The 8,112-nt window shown below is 33.8% G+C and overlaps 1 long non-coding RNA gene across 1 annotated transcript in view; it reads left to right on the top strand.

Moving 5' to 3' along the window:
* Positions 1-3,270: 3,270 nt before the first annotated feature.
* Positions 3,271-8,112, top strand: part of LOC105150687 (uncharacterized) — a 52,502-nt gene continuing 47,660 nt past the window's right edge. The window contains exon 1 of the long non-coding RNA XR_015547222.1: positions 3,271-3,562. This is a non-coding gene — a long non-coding RNA (uncharacterized LOC105150687). The remainder of the gene's footprint in view (positions 3,563-8,112) is intronic.

The following is an 8,112-nucleotide window of genomic DNA, read 5'->3' as shown; positions in this document are numbered from 1 at the left end:
CCTCCCGGCGAGAAGGGGCCGCGCCGCTGGCAGAAATCGGGGAACCAAGAGAGAACCACCGCCGCACCGGCCCGTCCAGAGTACTGTTAATGCATGCTCAGTGCCTCGACTAACAACCAGCCTCGCTTCGTGCGCTCGTCCATCGACGGTCTCGAACGAACACCGCTGACTTCTGTCTTCGGACCAGGTCCGAAGATCTGACCCAACAGCGACCAGACGTCCTAGTTTCCGTCGAGCCTCTTCAAGACACGCACGCGACCATCCTAATCGCACTTGATCTCGTTCGGTCGTTTGCTCGGTCTTTGATTTCTACGTTCCATTTCTTTCCATCGAAACTTTATCTAGCTTCCTCTTCTATTTTTATATCCGGTATTAGTGTAATTCTCCTTTTTTTTTTAACGTGACAGCATAAATTTATGCATTGAAAAAATAAAAAAAAATTGTTAGATATAATTTTATTTCGAAGCAATATATTAAGTTCGTTTGCGTTGTAAGCAGACAGATTTCGAGCAGTGTGAGTAGACTTGTGAATTATGAATTTTTTTTTTTACAGAACTCCGCTCGAGATGTGAATATCTATAACGCGTTAGAAAAACGATCGAAAAAATAAGGTATTAATAATATTTGGCTTAAAAATAACTAGAAAAGGATTTTCTAGTTGTGCGAGTAAGAAAAGCGTTTCTAAGATATATTATGCCGCTTCATCTTTTAAACTTATTTTACGAAACGCGTTATGGTTTATGATTATAGTGTCTTGCTGCCAACGTTAAATCAAGTTACGGGACTGATCTATAGTCGTAAGAGAATTTCAACAATTCTGTTCCCTCTGCTTGCGAATGCATTTCAGTCTGAGAAGACTAGTAGAACCAGCGAGTCGCGAAATATTATGCGATTCTGACACGCATAATAGGCGAATTGCTTAACCGGTTATTGACTTCCTCTGCTTGGATAAATTCTAGGTCAATATTTACCCCATCGATATTAAACATTATATTGAGGAGAGGGGGAATTTTTATTTAAATAGAGTTTAAATTAAAAAAAAACAACCTTTAACTGTACAAAAAATCCTTCAACTGTACAAGTATTTTGTTTTTTTATTCATCGAATAATCAAATTTAAATTTCACTGCAACCGTAGTTAATAAATAATGGAATATATATATTTGAGAGATAGCTGTCCAGTTATTTGCATTAATCTTATCTTATCTTGAAAAGAAGAGGCGAAAGTCGAAAGCTTTTCAAAAAGAGTTTCTTTTTTCTTAAATTGAAATTTGTGCCGTAATAACATAATAAAATTTCATTTCTGTTGTCTACGTTTTTGTAATTGGAGTCTCATTTTGTGAAAATTGACTCTTTGCGTTGTGACAGGTCGCTCTTCTCGAGATGTGATATATCGCTACATGGAATGGTGGATTAAGTGCTTATCGGCGTCATGTGCTACCGTAAAAAGTGAGAATGACAGCTCGGGCGCTGAACATTCGCACAGACTTTACTGTACTTGTCATTGACTGAGTGACTGATAGAGCATGATGCTCACGCGGTGTCACGCGTTCTCGAAATGCACGTAATAATAGCAACAGTCCACTCGGGTACGAAGAAATTGCCCTTCCGTTATTTTTCGCATGCCTGCCCCGTCGTTTAACTTGGAAGCGAACGGCTGTTTTTTTATTTTATTACCGAAATAAATCGTTTATCCTCGTTGCATACTGATATATATTGTTGTACTATTTACACATCAAAAGGATTCCCCGAATCTACTAATCGTAGAATATTCTAAACCAGTTTTTCAAGGAAACGTACCTTTTGCTTATTTAATTCGCATTTTTATGGAACAATATATGTTATCAAATTATTATTAAATACATGTTGTAAAATTGTTTACATAATTAATGTCTATTATAATAATATATAAATTATTGTAATACACGCACATACACACACACACACACACACACATATATATATAGACAACTTTATTCCTATAATCTTTATTCTTAATTTTTAGAAAAACAATTAAAAAATCTTCCAATAATTTTTTATTCTTTTTCTTATTTTTTGTATATACGAACAAAGAACATATAAGAGATGGGAAACACATCATCACGCTCGGTTACGAACTACTTTTTGAAAAGGAGGGAGGAGAGAGAGAGAGAGAGAGAGAGAGAAGTCGCATGTAGTAATGATTCTTTTACACGAAGATGTCTTCCGTCTATTACAAATGTAACGAATGAATCGGATTTGTCGGAAACGAAACTTTTATCAGTATTTGTTATTGTCATCTATATCATGCATACTAATGTTTATTATATTTTGGTATGATTCAAACATATAGGTTATTCTATAACTAACTAATTCTATAACTGTGTAAATTATAATGTATATAATTAAATTAACTTTTTGGCAGTTCTTTAAAATAATAATTCATTGTATAAAGATATGATTTAACATGACAAATAAGTGCAAAGAGTATGAATGAAAATAACTCATTTATCATACGTTTTAATTTTGATATAAATCCTTTATCTAATACAAAATTTTTAATTGTAATTTGTAACTGAAATTATCTACCTCATTTCTTCTTATGTAAACGATCCTGTTTCTACATTCCAATTAAAATCACTATTATTCACAAAATATATTGTACATTTTTGATTGTTTTCCAATTTATTGGCATTAAAAACAAATGGATATGGATTTTCACAACTTTTCTGAAAAAAAAAAAAATAAATAAATAAATAGAAACCAAGTAAATATAATTAAATAAACTACACGTTAAACAGTTTATTATATAACAAAAATATTTTAATTAATATAATATTTTTTTATTGTAGATTTTCGACGGAATCTCATTTAAAGGTTCGTAAACAACAGTTATTAAAAATGAAAGACAATATATCTAAAAAGGAAGAAAATATTCATTTTACAATAATTCATATTTTATCGCCGCTGGGGTATGAAAACATTCCAGATAACTTCCCGAGTTAACATATAAACCCGACGTTTAATAACATCCACGGTTTCAAATTAATTCTTACACGACAGAGTAATAATCGAGAAAAATTCGATGCACCCGTCGTCACATACATCCCCAATGTCTTCGTCCTCTTCATTCGTTGTCATTCGCGATTCGTCGGCGTTCGTTATGGTCCGCGACGTTAGGAAGGCGCGCTGCACGCGCTGTTACATCAGCGCCGACGTAACAGCCGGCGAGGCGCTAACAATTACGTCGTTAATCATGAACTTGCACGTGAGCGCGAGCGAAAGGCTCCGTCGATCGGAAGTCCGACGTGGCGAGACGAGCGAATTCTGCGAGTGCCTCGCGGAAAAGAACGCGGGGAACGTCGCAAAAACTGGCTCGCTCGCGCGCCGATGACCTCGCCGCTGCATCCGCGCGCTTTTTCTCGCGGTCTCGAAGTCACGGTGAGATTCACTCGCCGCCGCGAATTCGACAAGAGCGAAGCACCGCGCGTTGACCGTGATGTATCCCGCCATGCTTCCTAACGACCGAAACCGCGAAACGCAAGACAACTCCGCGGTCCGTTAACTTAAATGAAGCTTTTTTGGTATGTAATAAGTTCCTTTAATATTTTTAGTACACATAAATCTGACGTTTATTATTAGTAATTAAGTAATTACATTGCGCTACAGCTATCGCGTCACGCACTCGTTAACAAGATTAAAAGGCTGCCTCAAAATAAAAAACGGCTGTATAATTATTGTTTATAAAGCTAAAATTATATTTCGTTACGTTTACCATCGATTCGAAATGGTCCCCTAATTTTATTTAAAAAAAATGTATTTATTACAACCGTAACGAAGTTCTTAGCTCGCTGTAATCCCTCGTTAATTAATTATTTGTGTAAGCAATTAATTACTTATTTATTTGCGTAAACAAATAATTCTTTTGCTTCGCATGCGTTGCAGAGAAGCATTTAATTTATTCATATCGCTATGTCATCTCCATCACAGCCGATGTCGAGTCTCGTACGTGCCTATCAACTATTAGATTAATCAGTGTAAAAGCATATAGCGGTTGTACGTTCGAACGACGGTCGTTTTCGATACCGCAATTTGCAGCGTAAATAAATACGTTTATTGATCAGTCCACTTTCTGCGTTTTGTGCACTGCGCGTTTATCCGCGTATATAAACAATTCATTTTCTTCCTCGTAGCGATCGAAAAATAACGAACGAATAACGGATATTAATGATAAACTCTCCGAAACGAATTTTCGCCATTTCAAGTTCGTGTATCTCTACAGGAAATCTCCTTCGATTCACCTATTTCTCACAAGGTTGCGATAATTTCGTGGCGAGTTGAATTCAATTTTCACGTTCATGAATTGTTATTATGGTGCTCCCTTTCGATCGTTAAAATAAGCGAACCATCTTATTTTAGATAAGCTTGAGACCGTGCAATTTCAGAGAATACCTCGACGGCCACACACATCAAGCTTCCATTATACAATTGTAAACTCGCGCTAAGATCAGTCTGAGAGATTACAGCGCTATCGTAATTTAAAATTTATATAGGACGTTAGAAAAAAATTCCGCTGTAATTAAAAATGTAAATTCGATGATATCGGTAACGTTCAGCGATTTAATAAATATTTACGAATATCATATCATTATAATGTCATGCTTGATATTAATATTCAATATTATTTAAAAATGGATTAGCTCGCAGAATTAAAAAAGCTTACGATAAATTATTGGATTTAAAATCGAAATGATCACTCACGAGCTAACTCGTGCACTCACATATAACATCGTCCATATCATGCAGGTGTTCCATGTTTTAAAATATCCGCAGGCGACCATGTATAAATTTTAAAAATTTATAATGGTTTATATTCTCTGGTTTTCCAATAAACGACTAAAAAGTTACATATATATATTTCCTCTCTATTTATATTATCTTTCATTAGAAATTTGAATCTTTTCCCCAAATAAATATCACGTTACTTTACTAACCCAATCACGATTTATTTTCTTAATTGTACGTATATAAAACAAAAAGCCATGAAATATACAGACACACATCTCTTGATAATCGCAAAAGAGATATAATTGAAGATGTAAAGAAGGTTTGAATAGAAATAAGATTTAAATAAATAATAAAATAAGCTAATTTCTTTCTAGTCACATAATAAAGAGATACTGTCTATCTGGTGCGGTGCGGGAATCGCTATATTGTTTCGTCTCATCTCTCTTCTCCTTCATTAGGCTGTTGGAGCGAGGTAACGAAAGCGGGGTATGACCGCGTGGCGGCGGTTAGCCAGCGTGTCATTAATTATCCCGATAGCTTCGGCGCTGAGCGCGCGTTATTATCAATTAAGGCAGCCCTCGGACGCGGCAATTTCCTTCTCGCCTGTTACAGTGGCGATCGCGATACGAGCCGCGGCTATTTTGCTCGCCACGCTCGGCCGTCCGCGAAAAGAAATTAGACAGGATGAAGGGCGATCGCCCGATAATCGCGTTCGCACGCGAGCGGATTAAGCCCGTAGGGACGTTATCGAGATATCGACGAACGCGGTGTATCCGGAAATTTTATTTACAAACACTTGGACGTTCATTGCGTTTCATTCTCTCTCAATTATTTCCGAAAATCACTCGGGAAAATAAGTTTAAGCCGATAATACGGTAACTTATTACGATTAGAGAAAGGTGCTGGTGCTTGTGTGATTATAATTGTTCGATGAAATAAAGTACGTACTGTTATTTAAATAGTAATTACTTGGTTCGAGTATTTTAAAAAATTTATATATCCGCAAATTTATCAAAAATCCATCACAAGTATCAAAAATTTATTCAGAATATATTCTGGAGCTTAGTAAGTTTAATGTTTAATACTTCAATTAATAAGATTATTAACCTTTAAGCAGATAGGTAGGATGTTTATAACAGTCCAAACAAATTTTATATTTATAAGAGTTATATTTTTTAATAGCATATATATATGTGTATAAAGGTAAATTTATACTATTTATACTCTTATGAGAGAGAAAAGTATAATAAACTTTAAGACTTCTGAGCAATACTTTTTAATCTTCTTTTTTCAGAATAAAATTTTTAAGTAGAAACTATACGTAAGATGCTGCTTTCACCTACTTAAATTACTTACTTAAATTAAAATAGATTCGATTTGCTTATTTAGCTTATTATATAAAATTGCCTTTACAATAAAATTTTATAATATTCTTAAATATTAAAAAGATTATTTTGACTACGTGATAACAAGTTTTTCTGAAATAAGTATATTTTAAGATTATATTATATTATCAAGAAAATATCCTTTGCTAAAGATAATCATTACTTAAAAGAAAAGAGTAAACTGAATTTTTTGTGTATAGTTAGGAGTTTTAAAATTATTATTGCGTGTTAGTAATAATAATATATTTACAGTTTTAAAAAATACAATTGATACCGAAAAAATAACTATAAATTATATTTAAATTATAGTTGCAGTTTTTTTTTTAAATCGAAATAAATTTGTAGCATGTTTATTTGATCTTGGACAATACTTGAAAGCCCATGTAATTCTAATTGTTAACGCAGTTACAGTTGCTTTGTATGGGAAGACAAAGGCATTCTTCTTAAAATAGTATTCTCGCTCCGTACGCTATTTTTCCCTCAGCTACATTTTCTCAATTTGTTAAATTAATGTAATAAGGATAAGGATGTAAAAATATAATGTCTTTGAGATTCGTTTATTTTTAACGTTAAATAAGATCGGTCGGTTACAACCACCGTTCGTCGAAGACACTCAGTACACATACATGTGTAATTGCGGGCGTGCGATATAATTTTTTCTAATGGAAATTTGCATCCTAGACTGCACAATTGCACACGAGTGCGTGCAAAATTACGAAGGAAGGCGGGTTGTAAGCATTGCGCAATAATGATGCTGAATAAATGAGCGTAAGAAAAACATAGTAGCATGCTAATTATCCATCGGTTATATTATTCACGGTCAGTGGCAGAGGAAAGATCTCGCTCATTTTTTAAATTTTCTTTCACGCCGCACGTCATCGCGCGGGACTTGACAATTCTATACTAGCGTCATTGTTAATGAAGATGACGCGTGGCATATAGACGATCTAACGTTAATAATGGTCCATTCTCGCGTATAACACATGTTAATGTGCAGGTTTTCGCTAATTCCACGATGCTATCGCGGAAATCCCTGTATAGATTCAATTATTAATATGAATGCGTTAATCCTAAAACCCTCCAATTAACGTTAACGTCTATGCCGATAATCGCTACGGCTTGGGCAATAGCAAAATTATGCGATGGTAATCATGTTCGAGATTAATCGTCCGAAATTCATATCCGCTTTATGTCCGCGAGCCACGACTTCGGAGAGATGTCATTTATTTTCATTCAATATATTCCATGGATCGAAAAATATAGATACAAGGCCTTTGTACACTGCACGAAAATTGTGATTTAAACTTGCTAAATTTCTTATATTTAGACAAAATTTTCTAAAGATAAGAATTGAAAATCTGGAAAAATTATGATTGCTCTCTAAATTCTTTTGGAGTAGAATTTCACACTTTAAAAAGTAAAAAGTAAACCAATCTTGAAAAAAACTTCAGAATGAGATTCACTCTAAAATTTTAGAAAATATTTATCGCATGGTTAAAAAAAAATATGTAGAAGAAATGATCATTGACTGAAAATAAAATTAATAAACAAGTTCGAGAAGTATATAAAAAATGCTGTTATGTATCTTTATACCTCGTAATTTGCTTTATTTTAAAGATAAATTTTAAGAGATATATTCGCACTTACTTCCGTTATTCGCTTCTGATTTCAGTTTTTTCTTTTTCTTTTCCTCGCACAGTAAAATTAAAATATTTTAACTATCTTTCCTCTTTCTTTTTTTCTCTCTTTTTCTTTCTCATACATTATCCGCTTCTTTTTATCTTATTATTTCCGATTAATAATAATTAAATGATAAATTAATACTCATAACAATGCAATAATAATATTGTAATAAGTCTAACAGTATTAAAACAATTGCAAACGCGATTTATAGAATTAATAATAATAATAATTTATAGAGTTAATGATGATCGTTTTAACTACTCGCTGTTATCCATTTC

Source organism: Acromyrmex echinatior, chromosome 13 (assembly GCF_024713525.1).
Source record: "Acromyrmex echinatior isolate Ae372 chromosome 13, ASM2471352v2, whole genome shotgun sequence".
In the NCBI taxonomy this organism is placed as follows: Eukaryota; Metazoa; Arthropoda; class Insecta; order Hymenoptera; family Formicidae; genus Acromyrmex; species Acromyrmex echinatior.
The sequence above is the reverse complement of the archived record's forward strand: the minus strand, read 5'-3'. Positions and strand labels throughout refer to the sequence as shown.